The sequence below is a fragment of the Lepisosteus platostomus genome, chromosome 20, assembly GCF_059453375.1.
Source record: "Lepisosteus platostomus isolate fLepPlt1 chromosome 20, fLepPlt1.hap1, whole genome shotgun sequence".
Taxonomy (NCBI): domain Eukaryota; kingdom Metazoa; phylum Chordata; class Actinopteri; order Semionotiformes; family Lepisosteidae; genus Lepisosteus; species Lepisosteus platostomus.
Window position 1 is genome coordinate 16,018,731 of NC_142630.1, and position 15,493 is coordinate 16,034,223.

The following is a 15,493-nucleotide window of genomic DNA, read 5'->3' on the forward strand; positions in this document are numbered from 1 at the left end:
CTACAGACTGAGTTCCTCCTCCCAGGCTTGTAGTGCGTGGAGTTGCAGGAGGCCAGACCTCACTGTACCCCGGGGTTTGTGCAGTTAAGATCAGCGCTTGCAGATAAGACAGCCCCAGCACATGTGATTAATTATGCGAGCTTTCAAGTCATCCCGGACTCACATCCAGCTTGCTCTTGCATGGGCTCAGGCAGGAGAGAGAAGAAGAAAAGTCAGAGAGACAGAGAGCAACGATCAGAAAGCAGAAGAGAGAGTGAGAGACAGAATGCAAGGGAGAGAAAGATTATTTTCTCTTAAAGGAGCAGAATAGTGTAAAAGGCCTGCTTTTTCACCACCTGCATAAAAGCCCAATTAGTGCCAACTGTGGGGATTGTCCTGTTGTCACTGGCAGAGCGCCGAACAGCAGCTGAGACACGCATCAATTAGTGCACCTGAGCTCCGCTCAGCTGTGTCCATCACAGACAGGAGGCTCATTGATAAACTGGAGTGCAGAAAACTGGCAGGCAGGAATTCTGACGAGCCTTGCTGTCCTTGTGATGGTGGGTCCTGCTCTGTGATGTCTCAGAACCCACACCGCTGCACAGATCTTTCACAGGAACAACAGGGTCTTTGACAAACCTGCCCTCATTTTTGTTCGCAGAACTGCAATTGGAATCACCGCATAAAAAAACATGTATTTATATTTATATCAAAGACTGCTTTGATGGGTGGAGACGTTGACTGAAAATAGACATCTGGAGAAGGGGAACATGGGTGCAGCCAATGGAAGTCAGAGTTTCCTTTTCCTATTTTCTCTCTTTCACCGTGAAACCCCGAGATGACAAACGTGCCCACATGCGCTGCAGTCGACAGCGAGGACACCAGGCGAATATTTCAGAAACTCGGGAGCAGTTTTCCAGGCTGTGCCGCCTCACGCTCAGAGGCGCAGTTTTATCCGTCTTCGGAACCAGACAAGATGAAGAGGATGACAGATGGGGGAGCTCGAAAATCCAGATCCTAATGACTGGAGCTGCTCGGTGCCCCTGACGATTGCCTGCAGCCCTGGTTCTTCTCAGGCACGGAGCTTTTCCCCTGCGGGGAGCAGCTCTGCTCAGCTCGCTGTGACAGGTGGAGCTCAGCCCTCTGCGGTGCTCACTGCTACTTTAGCAAGTCTTGTCTCACAAGTCAGGGAAACAAATCAACAGATCTGGCGGTTTCATTTGATCTGTCTCCATCCCCAGCCGTCATTAGGCAGTTTAGCAAGGAAATAGCTGTTGAAATATACATTTCCTTGTCAGTCTATATATATATATCTTCTGAAAGCGTGCATCCCTAAGTGAGCTTTTACATGGAATACTTAAAAACGTCACCAGGGACTCGCTCTGAAGCATGCTCCCAATGAGTGCTGTTTTTCGCTCTGACATTCCGCTATGGACTGGATGGACAATTGTGCAGACAGCACAAATGCCCGTTGCCCTGCAAATGGCTTATCAACAGGAGCACCCAGCTGAGAAGGGCTCAGAACTAACTCGCAGCTCGTTAGAGGAGCTGTAAGCTCTGTGCTTCTTCAGTACCTCTCTGAGCGGATGCACGACGTCTTTCAGCAGAAGGGCTGGGTCTTCGGAGTTACAGCTAACCCATGAGCTTTCCAGGCTACAGGTGTCTCAATACAAATTGGATTTGGTTAATCTGTCTTTTGATCTCTCTACTCTGTAATACACATTTTCAACAATGACTCCTGTCAAATAAAGGATATCGCCTGGATCTTCAATTCTCCAGCAGCTGAAAGTCTTTTCATCGGATAAATGCATAATAGGAGCTGTATACCATTGCAAACCCTCAGGTTTTATGTTAAACATGTGTCAGCACATTTCACTGTTTTAGAGACATAGTATAAGTGAATCCACCCTAATCAGCCTGGAAAAGTCTTAATCCACTGGCACCTCCCTGACCTCTGAAACGATCCCAGCAGTGCTTGTAGCTGCAGTTACCAACCCATCGTATTAATTGTGACAGAGCTCCAGTGACAATCACTATGGCAAATCTCAATCCAGCAATTCCAGCCGAAGAGCAGGTAGGTATAGCCAATCTTTCAAAGATCCATCAAAACAAAAGCAGCAAAATGAAGGTGCACAGCTCCCAAATTAGAATTTGAGCAAAGGTGAAAGACTTGTTTGCTGAAAACCTCAACTTTTTTATCTTTTCTGCCTTTAAATGCGCAATATCCAAATCGTAAAAGCAGTGAACGAAAGAGTTTAACTGCTTGGAATGCTGTCCTTTTTGTTTTTATTGACCGATTTCGGAAACATGATACACAGACAGATAAGGATGTGTACACATCTGCTCTAACACTTCAACACTGAATACTTGCTTGCTCAGGTATGGCCTCTCTAGCTGTTTCATGCAGGTCTGCACTATGCACGTTTTGCATGGTTAACCATGTTGTGGTTTTTTTCACTGCTACATATGAGCTGTTCTGGTTGTTATTATTTATTATGTCGTAATGTACCGTCTACATTGTGTGGTGTTGTCTGCTGTACTGTGTATGTCGCAGGGGATCAGCGCAAATAAGAATTCCGATGTACAAGTATGGCAGTATAGCAATAACCCCTCTACTACTCCCTACTGGAACCTCAGTTCTGCACAAGGGCTCTGCGCCTCAGCAGCACCTGAGCTCATGGCACAGCCCTGAAGACTAATCCAGCACAACGCTCGTATTTTGCCCATTACTTTTCCTTTTGCTTGTACAGCCTTCCTCTGCCGCTCCGAACAGATTCCACTGCCGGATCTGCATCCCTAGAAGTTTCCCAGCCCCCCGGCGTGCAGAAAACGATTTCTGTCCAATGCACTTTGAAAATCGATGTCAAGAGAGCTTTTATCATGGAACAACAGCAGATAACAGAGCTGCTGCAACACAGACATGAGTAAGTTTATCACACCTGGTGCCTCACGGTCATTCTGCCTGGGGAGATATTGACAACCTGATCATTTCAGACAGTAGCATTGGAATAAATGTGTCTGCTACCTTCATTTGTCCCATGGAGAATTCAGACATCATATGAAAATCTATAAGTATTTGATCATTCTTTTCTATTTCAATTTTCCCAAAGCATTCTTGACAAATAATCAACCATTATGTAATTCAGTCAATGGTCATTAAACAAAACCATACCTGACAACAATACCAAAACCAGAACCAACTGCAATAGCTGTAATGGCAAAGGACAACACATTCCACTTATTTTCCTTCTTCTGTGTGTATATGAATTTGCAGTCCAGCGGTACAACGTTCTTAATGAGTTATTCTTTTTACAGTATATTGTAAAAGCACCACCTGTAATTAATTTATTAAGAATTTCAATGTTCAGAAGGAAAGAACCTTCTCCAAACCCTCTATACCACTCACAGCATGCATCACTGCACACACACCATACACAACACCATGCACACACAGCAATAATCACATACACATGCAGACACTCAGCAACTGACACACACAGCACCACAAACACATGCACACGCAGCAAAATACACACACATGAACACACAGCAACTGACGCACACATGAACACCATGCACACACACAGCAGCACGCACATACACACACAAACACACGACAACTGATGCACACGCACATACTGTACACAGCACCATGCAAACATGCACACACATGAACACACAGCAACTGACGCACACGCACACACAACGCCACACACACATGCACGCACAGCAACATGCACACACACACATATACAAGCACACACAAGACCAGGCAGACACACGCACACACCTACAGTAACACACACACTCGCACACACTGCAGCGCTTTCAAGACGCCTCTCTGAGAGAGGAGATGACAACAAGCTCCGGAGCTCAGCCTCTGTTCCCAGCGGGCACTCTCTCTCTCGGCTCGCATCCCCCAGAGACGAGGGAAGATTAAAACAAATAGGAATTAAATCCGGAGATCCTGCGTTTTCTGGGAGGCAGCAGTAGCGCTCGGCCTCAAAACATAAGGACCCCACTCCAGGACGACTGCTGCAAATCAAAGCTTCCTGCTCGCCACTTGCTGCTCCGCCGATCCATATCACAACAACAAAACCAGCAGAAACAATTATTTATTCCTTTTGATGTTGGTTTTGAAGTTACCCCCCTTCCCCTCACTGCGTTTTTTTAAGGAAACAAGGTCAAACAAGTTACTGTGAAAGGGCTCCTTTAAAAAGAGTTGAAACTGGCAAAAACTGGATTTTTCCTGTTTTGTTCACATCCATCCATTTTCAGAAAGTGCTTCGTCGGCCACAGGACGCAAGGCTGAGTTGTACTCGGGTACTCTGGATGGGACACCAGTGGATCACAGGGCAAACACACAGGGGGGGCAATTTGGAGTCACCGACGAACCTCGGCAGCATGTGTTTTCTGGTTTGACTACCCACTAGTTTAGGCAAACACCATGTGGATTCAGTTCTGCTGTCTCTGCCAACAGCTGCCGCAGAGATGCAGGAACTGTGAAGAGAATAAAGGCTGGCCTACCGTACACTTCTCAGGATCAGCCTATCACCGCACACCGTAGACATGATCATACAGCATTAAACCTTTCCCTTTCATTCACCAAATAAAGAGATCTTTTTACAGCCCAGATGCCTTTTAACACATCAGTCAGTTTAATAATAATAGTAATAATAATTCCTTAATAATAATAATAATTCCTGACACTTATAATGTATAATGGAGACCAGAGTAATGGATTTAATTCATAGATGGGGATTATTAGGAGGTCATGATTGGTAAAGGCCAGGGGGAACTTTGGCCAGGATGAAGGGGTTACACCCCTACTCTTTTCAAGAAGCACTCTGGGATTTTTAATGACCACAGAGAGTCAGGACCTCGGTTTTACGCCTCATCTAAAGGACGACGCCTGTTTACAGTATAGTGTCCCCATCACTATACTGGGGGATTAGGACCCACACAGACCGCAGGGTGAGCACCTCCTACTGGCCCCACTAACACCATTTTTTTGCAGTGCCTTCTGCCTAGCTTCAGTGGGCTGCTGGTTGTGAGTTGTAGGGTGTTACAGCTGCTGACAGTTTTTTTCTGCATTGGCCGGGAACTGAACCCGGGCTTCCTGGGTGGCAGGCAAGAATTCTACCACTGAACCATCATTGCTGAGGTTATGGTCCAGGCAGCCTTTAGAAGTCTTTGCTGAGGCAGCCAAAATTTCAGTTCCCAGTATAGAGATCCTTAACACTTAAAAGGATGATGGCGGACGTAGGACAGTGGACAGCACTGGTCAGGTAGACAACAAATCTGGAAAACGGTACCGGAGCATTCAGGCCCGGACTACCAGACTCAGAGACAGTTTTTACCCCCGCACTATCAAACTGTTAAACTCCCAGCCTCTCTCACTCTCACCTCACCTCTCACCTATGATCTGAACCTCACAGTGCCTTCTTCCTTTCTTACCAAAAACCCAAACACACATTGAAATCTACCTCTACCATACATGTCAAAAGCTCACTCCCCATCATTTCTATCCCTTTATTTCATTCTGTTGATGCATATTTTTGCACATAACCTGTTACCTTTTTATTATTTTGCACATTGCCTGTTGTTGTTTTTGCACGCTATCTGTTGTCTCCGTCTTTCTTTTATTATACAATTGTATTGTTGTTGTTTTTTTCTTTGTACTACTTATGTCCAAGAGCTAGCTAAATAGCATTTCATTATACCACATACCTGTATATGAGTATAACGGCAATAAACTTGAACTTGAACTTGAAATATTAACTGCCCAACCTCCTCAAATGACCTCTTCTGCTATAGAGCCTTCAGTCTTTCAGCTCTGGATTGGACCAGCATTCTGAGATGTGCAGTATACTTCAGTATTGATGGGCAAATTGAATATCCCCATGCACGTTCGAGTGGTCTATCAGAATGCGATGCGGCTGACATCCTGAAGAAAAGAAAGCTGTCCTACTGCTGTGAAAAATATCCATGAATGAAAAGGCTTTCACGAGAGTGGAGGAAGGGATGAACATTGCAGTTATAAAAACAAATAGATCCTGATGCATTCCCACAAGCACGCATCCTTTTAATTCAGCACACCCCCACCCCAGCCCCCACCCACCACAAAACAAACATTTAGACCAACAAAAGTGCGTATGAGCTGGGACAATGATTCCCTGGCACAAGGAGGAACAAGGGCTTGCCAACAGGGAGCGAACTGGCACTGGCCCACTAGCAGTGAGCCTGCCTGGACAGTTTCAAGGCCAAAGGGCTGTAAAGACCTGACTCTTCCCAGTTTGGCTGCTTTGATCTGCGTTCTCAGCTGCGCCCATTCCCACGTTCCGAAGATTGAAATCTATTGCTCCAAGAAGCACACAGGAGGGACAAGTTAAAACTGTGCTCCATAACCGTGGGATTTTCCTGGAGCGGTTTGTCACTGCCCTGCTTTGATCAGAGTTCCCCTTGAAGAGGAACTGGGGAGCCATCATGCGGGCAGTAGAGCAGCCTTGTGGGAGTTGAAGTCTTATTTCTGGAGCCAGTTTTCTCTCATTTTATTTGTTGCTTTGGTTTGTTTGCTAACTGAAGTCTTACAGCCTTCTGCAAAAAACACATGCATCGCAAAAACAAATAATCTGCAAATAATGTGCAGACAAATCACCCAAACACTGAACAGAAACTAAAATAAGCTTTTTAGTAGGGAGTAATAAGAAAGGTTACAAATGAGAGGAGGTTATTTGGCCCATCTAGCTTCTTTAGTAGCTAATTGATCCGAGGATCAAGACATTTCTTGAAAGTATCTGGGTATCGGTTTTAAAAACATGGCTGGGTAGCTTGTTCCATACTCCCAAACCCTTTGGGTAAAGGAGTGCTTCCTTTTCTTGGTTTTAGATGCACTTCTATGTAGTTTCCACTTATGGTGTAAGTAGAGCCAGCAGGGGGTGCTCACCCTGCGGTCTGTGTGGGCCCTAATGCCCCAGTATAGTGACGGGGACACTATACTATAAAAAAGGCGCCCTCTTTGGATGAGATGTAAAACAATAGGCCCTGATTCTCTGTGGTTATTAAAAATCCCAGGGTGTTTCTCGAAAAGAGTAGGGTGTAACCCCTCTCCAAATATCCCATTGGCTTTTACTGATCATGGCCTCCTAATAAACCTAATTTATGAACTGGCTTCATCACTCTGCTCTCCTCCCCACTGAGAGCTGATGTGTGGGGAGCATACTGGAGCACTATGGTTGCCATCGCATCATCCAGGTGGGGCTGCACACTGGTGGTGGTGGAAGAAGGTCACCATTACCTGTAAAGTGCTTTGAGTGGAGTGTCCACAAATGCGCTATATAAGTGAAAGCAATTATTATTATCATTATTATTGTTATTATGTGCATTTGGCTCTATAAATATAACCCTAACTCCCCTCCTGCTGCCCACATTCTCTCCCCCATCTGTTTCATGTCTCACTGTTCATTCTAAAGAAGGCTGCTGGGTTGATTTTGTCAGGACCCTTGAGGATTTTCAAAACTTCTATCAGGTCCCCTCTCAGTCTTCCCTGTTCAAGACCAAAAAGCTCCATAAGGCTGCCAGTCCAGTGAAGAGCAACCAGATACAGCCTGGGGCTTAAAATCTGTCCTACACTGATTCCAGAGCAATAGGAATAATAATCCTCCTGTAAATCAGGAACACTACTCCGTAGTGTACATACTGTAGATGAAGATGAGATGCAAAACAGGCAACAGAGCTGCCAGGTTTATCATTTCGTCTTTCGAAAATATTCAATTTCACTACATTCCACGCACACACAGTACACTCATAGTTAAAATTCTTCTCGCATCGAACAGAAAGCACGTCTTCAGTCTGAACAATATTCTTTCCGGTTAATCATGAGCTTGTTGAGGATTTAATTTATGGAGTTTATCACGAACGTCTGGAGGGATGACAACAACCAAGTTCAATCAGACTCCGCTAGCGGTAATCCACACTCACTCCCGACTCATTTCCTCTCCCGAAATACAGTAAGTACTGGACGTGATCCCCTTCCCTCCATCACAAACGTCTTTTGGCGTCCCACCTCCGCCTCTGCGGCCGCCCCTTGGCCGCTGCTCACTCTTCAAGGGGGTCCCAGCCTCGTCGCCCTCTGGCCAGGAAGTGAGCCCTCTGGCAAGCGGGTGAAGCCAAATGTTTGCTATACACTCCATAATCCTTTCGGTACCCTTAATTCTTGGGTGCTGTTACTCCTAGTGAACCTTGATGTCACGCCCAGCATGGCTAGAGGGCGCTCTACTTCTCTCCTGTTCCTAGTTCCCTGTGATTATTCATGTCTTTCTGGTGTATCTTGTTGTGTGGCCTATTTACTTCCTGCTTCTGCTCTGCTCCACTCTCTGCATTGATGTGCCGATGTCCTGAGACCCCCCTAGCACCAGGTCGCCCCACGTCCGCTGCCTGAGGGCATTGGTTTCTATAAGACTCCTGAACTGCTGCGCCCGGGCTTTTTCCCCGTTACGTCGCTACGCACATGGGTCTTTTTCTGCTCTCCTGCCTCTCCACGGTTAGTCCCTTCCGACATCCGTGACACTTGAATTCTACTTTCAATCAGTTGAGTTTTGAATTGTAATGGTGGCCAGGAGAGGCTCCCATGAACAGGGAATGGAGTCGAGGGAAGACACACAAGGTTTATTGGTGTTCACAGTCATGCTAGGGAAGTCCGTGCAGAACTGAAGGGTAGGTATCTACTGCAAACAAATCCAGGGTGGTCCACAGGAGAATCAGGAAACAGTCCATATGTCCATTATCGAGAAATCCATCCGGAGACAAAACAGGAACAGACACCCGAAAAAACAAGAGCCAGGAATACGGCGCTTCGCCCCAGGCCCCGGGCTCAGAAGGTCGGGGTGACTACAACTGGCCTATGCCCTCAGACTTCCCTGCGAAGCCTGGTGGTAGGCGGGCCATCAGACAACCATTTTCCAAAGCTGAGCCCCAAAGTCTGGGAGGAAGAAAACTTAAATAAGGGACTTAACTAGACACACCAGGAAGTAATAACTAAAAGGACTATCTAGAGAGCATTAGAGCGCCCTCTGGAGGAGGGGATGTGGACTGCGACAGAATTTACCTTAATTAAGGTCTAACTAATTGCCTGACCCTCAAAACAGCACTTCAATCTTCAGTGCAATACTAGGAGTGGGGTGGAGCCACTAATCCGAATTGAAGGTGGAATTTTAGGGGGTCCTTGACCCAAAGTCACACGGCATGCAGCACAGAAACGCGTTTTCTCTCTTCTGGCGTGTCACAGACAGCGCCGACATATTTTCCCATGCTCACTGACGCCCCCTCACTTATTCTGAGGAGGTAAAAAGTCCTTCGTGTCAAATAATTCCGGGTTAGCATCAGCCTTGTGCCAAGACAATACGAATATTTTATAGACGCAAGTGAAACAGTCGCTGCTTCTCCGTGCTCTTTGAAAGAAAAGAAGAAAACTAACCAGCTTACCCTGAGTTTCCTATTCCCGGAGTCTCTTTATCTGCCTTTCATTAGAGACTTGCTCAGCCTCTTAGTGGGAAAGACTTCTGGGAAGCAGTCGCTTTCTCAGACGCTGTGATGTTCCTGCAGATTACAAAGCCTCTTTGAAGTTGTTACTGTTCTCTGTAAGCCCCCGTTGGTGCAGGACCTCAGAAAGGCCCACACCATCTGGCAGACCGACACGCAGACAGAATAAAGTGATTGAAACGGTTTCTTCAAAGCGGTCATGACTGCCTAGCAGATTCGTTGATTTGGGGCATCTGCCTTTTATCTGTTGTCACATGCGGCAGGCGCGCGACCACACCTAGACCAACTCGAGCAGAGAGGGCTTGAGGAGCCTGCAGCCACAGCAAGGGGGAGGCCACAATTATATCTTTAACCTGGGGGCATCTTTCTCGTTCTTAGACAATTAACACAATCCCCACCCTGGCAGGGTGTCTTTTTTCCCTTGAAGCTCAGAGGGAACCTGCGCGTTTCATATCGAACTGCAGTTTGTACTGCAGGCTGACAAGACGGCGGCCTGCAGTCAGGCTGTGGGACTCACAAGCCACCCACATCACTAATTTAGATTTAGGGCTGGGATGCTGGATCTGTGGGATCTTCACAAGATCTTCCACTTCCTCAAATGCTTCCCAAGTTTGAGTTGCAGGCCTATTTGTCCCTGGAATGTGCTTAAACCATATACTGCCCACGATGTACAGTACCATTTTGCTTAGTGGTTTACTATACTTTCATTTTGATCCTTCTGTATTTCTCTGCTCTTTTTTTCAACATCCCCACAGTGCAGTGGGCTTTATAAAGGAGTTATAACTGCAGTCAAGGAGTCGTGAACCTCTGTCACAAACTATCCCTGTACAACAGGAGTCCCCAGTTCTGGTTCTGATGGACTATTGTGTCTGCAGTTTTTCACTCCAGCTGAGCTTATAATGACCTGTGTCAACCCGTTATTGGTCTTACACACTGGTCAGACAGATTCTCCCAGGTCTTCAAGAGCTGCTATGGTGAAAAGACCTGGAAAACCTGCAAACAGGACCAGGACTAGGACTAGAGACACTACACTGAGGCTGTACACTATAGCTCACAGGTCACTCAGTGCAGGCTGCAGAGATTGTGCACTAGTGTTTGAAGGTAGAGATTAGTGTTACTGTGTGGACGTTTAGAGACACCTGGCCTCAAATTTACAGATTATCTATGTTACACTAAGGTTGGAATCCACCCTTGCCTGATTAAACTTCTTTCTAATTGGGGCCCAGATCTTAACAAAATAAGGACACCCCTGCTAAAGCACAAATCAGAAAGACCCAGTAGCTTCCACTCAGTGAAAGAAAGACGCCTCTATAAAGCAAAAGCCATCCAGCTAGAGCTGGGATCTTAATTCTTCTCGGCCTTATCGGAGAAGTGGCTGGAGGTTTTGAATAAACCTAGCCCTAAGTAAACCTTCTCAAACTAAGGGCTCTTGACTCAGGCCCCAGCGCTGCTCCAGATGCACACAGATGGTGGAAAGGAAAGTTTTGTAAAAAATAAATATCAGATGGATACCGGAAATGTTTTTTTTCCTCTGCTTTCTTTCTCGCCCCTACTCCTTCTTGATAACCATTTAAATGCTGTAGAGAGTAAATGAGGGGAAATTGTGCAGTAACCGATTTAACCTGCAGTACAAGCACCATCTGTTTGACTTATCTCTGGGTATTGCATTTCAAAAGAATAAATAGTGGTGTCTGTTCATTATCAAGTGACGCAGCACATGTCAGCCCCTCTGTTTCAACTTCACAGACATTCCCGTGATCTGCAACATCTGCGCAGAGTAATCTCTGTCATACAAAGCAGCAGGACCTTGAGCGAGCGTTGAACGCTGCAAACAAGCTCCAGATAATGCAATACTGGCAAGGGGGCGCTAGTGTCACTGGGGCAAAAGACTACAAGACAAGCATGGCAATAATTCCTGAAACCACAGTCAAACTTTTTGGTTGTCTCATTCCCACGTCTTTGCTTGGCTCATAAACATTTTAATACTGGGGAAAAAAGGTTCAATCAGGGGTAAGTATAAGTGCTCACATCCCATTTTTACTACAAGAGGTCTGTAATCTGTTCCCACTTGTAGTGCTACGCGAATCAGCAAATCACTGTGAACTGTCCTTTATTAATACCGCTCCGATATTCCAGTGCCAGCATCCATCTGTTTCTTCAGGACTCTTTCAATCCTCAGCAGGTGAGGCCCTTTGAAAAGTGTCCAGGAACGAAAACCCAGAGACACTGCAGCTTGCCCTGCAGGACTGGAGTTTTACATCACTGCTTTACAGGGACAGCAATCCTTATGAGAGCACACCAGGGTTAATACTCTGTAGATCTTCATGGTTTCCCTGTTTGCCGTGCACTGTCTGTGTTATGACGCTTTCCAATAGGCTGGCCTGGGTTTCATCAAAGAGCTCCACTGCCTCGGACCACAGTTGCACTGAGTTTTTTACCATGGTATGACAAGCAGGTTTTTACCAGTACCGAGGTTATAAATTGCCATGAAAACCCTAGCGCATTGTGAATAAATACTCACTGGCACACAGAAATAACAGCTGCAGAGGCCTGTAAAGAAAATGGCTCATATTTTCAGCCTTTGCATTTATGAGGGAGGGAGGCTCTCCTGCCTCACACAGGAGCCTCATGTTGTAGTCTTAGAGGTAGAGGCAGCACATAGATCAGCGGCCCTTGTTTAAGAATCCCTCCAGGCAGTTAACAGATGTGACCTTGAGCAGGGTCTGTAGTCTGTCCTTTTCATGTTCCAATTCCTTCTGGCCCTCTCTGGGTAAAAACATTTCACTTTTAGGCCCATGAACTGCAAGGCGTGCCCAACAACAAGACAACTTCTATAAACAGAGCTTTCCACACACTTTGTTAATAATTCGTATACATATGCGGCTTTGAAAGAGGGAAGGACAAGCACTGAGCGATGTTTTGAGCACTTTTCTGATCGCTGTGTGACAGTAAGAACACCCCCCCTTCCACCACACCCTGAAGACCCACAGCATAGCTGAACCGCCTCTCCATTGTGATCGCACAAGGGTGCAGTTAAAAAAGAATATTCTATTAAACTCCCTTGAAGCACAATAAACAGAATATTACATTAAAATACAAAACAACAAGTAGCTCAATGAAAAAGACGTGACAGTGATTGGATCAACAAGGAACAGACTTGGCATTAAGAAAATCATTGAAGATAAAGACAGAATGCGGTGTTTTAAAATGTGGTTGACAGCCTGGTTTTAACGCCATGCATCCATTTGTGAAAGCCGGTGCTGTTTTGCATGAGAACATCAACAAAGAAAAGCACTTGAGAAGCAGGCTTAAGCTTCCACAGGTGTCTTGACGTCGGGCCAAGATGTATTCTTTTCCAAACCGTGCCTCTCCCAAGCACTGCTCAGCTTTCATACCTGTCAAAAGGTGACTCTTTAGTGGTTTGGGGTGGATAGATTGGATTGTCTCAATGGCTCTGCCAGAGAGATTTCATGACAAGAAGCAGTTCTTCTGCTGTTGGACACATCAAAATCTTGCCATTGCCACACAGGGTCACCAAACGTCAGATTAGACTCTAACTTTTTTGTATTCACTGCAATGCTATTATCGTTTTGATTCTTGGACTTTGGTTCTTGAAGGCATATTTTCCCCCGTGTTCTGTACAATACTGCTCAGCTGGACTGCTCTGTGGCAGGCCAGGTAGAGGAAAGGATGTAATTACAGCTAATACACCACGAGAGGCCACTACATGGCCTCTAATCTTTGTACACTGTACCAGCCACAGTGGGGATTAATTACAATATGTAATTATTAGTTAATTGTTCAAGGGTTTTGGAATTCACACTCACAAAAGTAAATAGGCTTTAGTTTGGTATTTAAAGGGAGCGCACAGTACTAGCGGCGGTTGGGATTTGTTTTGTTTCAACAGAAAAGATGGAATTTCACTTCTGCAGGCCATCGTGCCTGAAAAGGGCAGGATCTGTCACAGTATCATTAGAGGGTCTGCTTGCCTACCTGAAAGTGAAAATTACTGTGGACCTACCAGCCCAAGACGCAGCGCTCTGGTCCCATTTGAATTTAGATCCCAGCTTCTTAAAAGTCCCCCCTTAATTCCGCAGCTGATGTCATTTTCCACCTGATCTGCTGTGTACAGTATGCACTTCAGTGATGGATGAAGTGGGTCCCTCTTATGGGCAGAGCGCTCTGGGATTCTGTTGAATGAAAAGCATCACATGAAGGCAACAGTAAGCATTCCATTAGTACCATCATGAAAGGCGGCTGTACAGAAGAAAGGGGGAGGGGAAAGGGATCAAAAGGGCATTTGTTGTCCAGTCCATTGGCCCCCCAGCCCTGACCCTAGAGGAACACCGTCTCTCCCGGATCTCCTCAGCTTGCTGATGTATGTCTGACCTTTGCTAGTTGATCAATTGATATCATCAACTGGGACATGGATGGATACCGATGTCAAATCTGATTTGTTCCTTAAAGAACTGAAGGCAAAATTGACCAGAAATGCCCCAAACAGAAAACTGAAATCACTTAGCCTGTGATTAATCACTTATCCTGCTCTATTGGCACGACATGAAGAAAGAGGAATTGTACATACAATACAATCAAATGCAGCTCTGGATCCTAGGATTATTATTTTCTTGCCAGATTTTGTAAACGGGGCAGATGTGTCTGTTTACACACCACATAAAACAAATAAGAGATGTTAAATAGTTTCAGATTTTGTTCCACACATTCCTATGCACAAAGCGTTGTTTTCCAGGACTGATACGATTTTATTCTTATAGATAAAGTCCTGTAGTACATGAGAACGACATGATCTTTCTGCCCTGCTTTCAGTCTCCTCTTAAGAAGGGAATCTGAGCGCATCTTTCCAATGCGCAAGTGTTTTGCATTTTCTAGGAATGGGCAGCGAAACTAACCACATGGAATATCATGGAAAAACACCACAGATATTTCTTTGTTTGCATTTTGGTTCTTTTGTTTCCCTCTATAACAGCGGCATCTCATTCCACATGAGCTACAAAGGGGAGGTGGTTTCCCAGGGTTCTGCTGGGAAGACGCTTTCATGTGAAAATGAATTCTCCCCTTCTCCCTCCGCCCCTCTGCTGTGGCAGAAGATGATGGATTTCAGAATATCTGCCATTAGCTAGCCCTGTTTGGTGTAAGCGATCTCCCTTTCTAATCCTGAAACGTACATCCCTGTGCAGAGTGCACGCTACGCCCCAGCTGACAGAAAGCAGACGCGCCTCCTGAGCAGAGGGGGGGTTCAGAGGCTCGGACTGGGACGGGCTGACTCACAGAGGCCGGAGAAGGAGAAGACTCCCTGTGGGAAGTTCACTCTCCCCGACCTCCCCCTTCTTTAAATCCTCCACGACCATCTTTCCATCAGCCGCCAAGTCCAGAAGGCAGGACTGGAACGCACGCCTCGTCCTTCACGATCACCTCCTTATCCTGCTTCTGCGTTAGATCTGGAGTGCGCTTCAAAGAACGGGCAAAACATTTCGTCCACGGATAAAACGTATGGCATTCCTCGCTCAGCATGTGTGTGTGTTGAGTTAACATGGTAAATCTGCTCTGAGAGAGGAAGAGAGATGCAGGAATTCCCAAGAATGACCCTATGACTCAGATCCCAGCCCTCTCGGTCCGGGCGGAGAGCTCTCTGGGAGTCGGGGATTCGAAGTGCGCAGAGCAGAGGAGGGGGAGTCAGTGTCCTCTCTGGGCAGTCTAACACAGCTCTTCCGGCCTGAGGCTGAATAACAGGTTGCTACTCCATCCCAGCTAAGAACTATCCCAGAGTATTGGACGATCCCCTGCTTCACCTGGTAAAACCCAACTGGGCTTAAACTCAGGGTTCAATGTCAGGTGATTGTTAAGTCCGACAGAGGGTTGAGTTTGGGACAGGACCTGTGTACAAGTACAGCAGGTGTCTCCATCTGGGTGGAGAGATTTGAAGGGAGAGAGTTTTTAATACGGGCCTGGATGG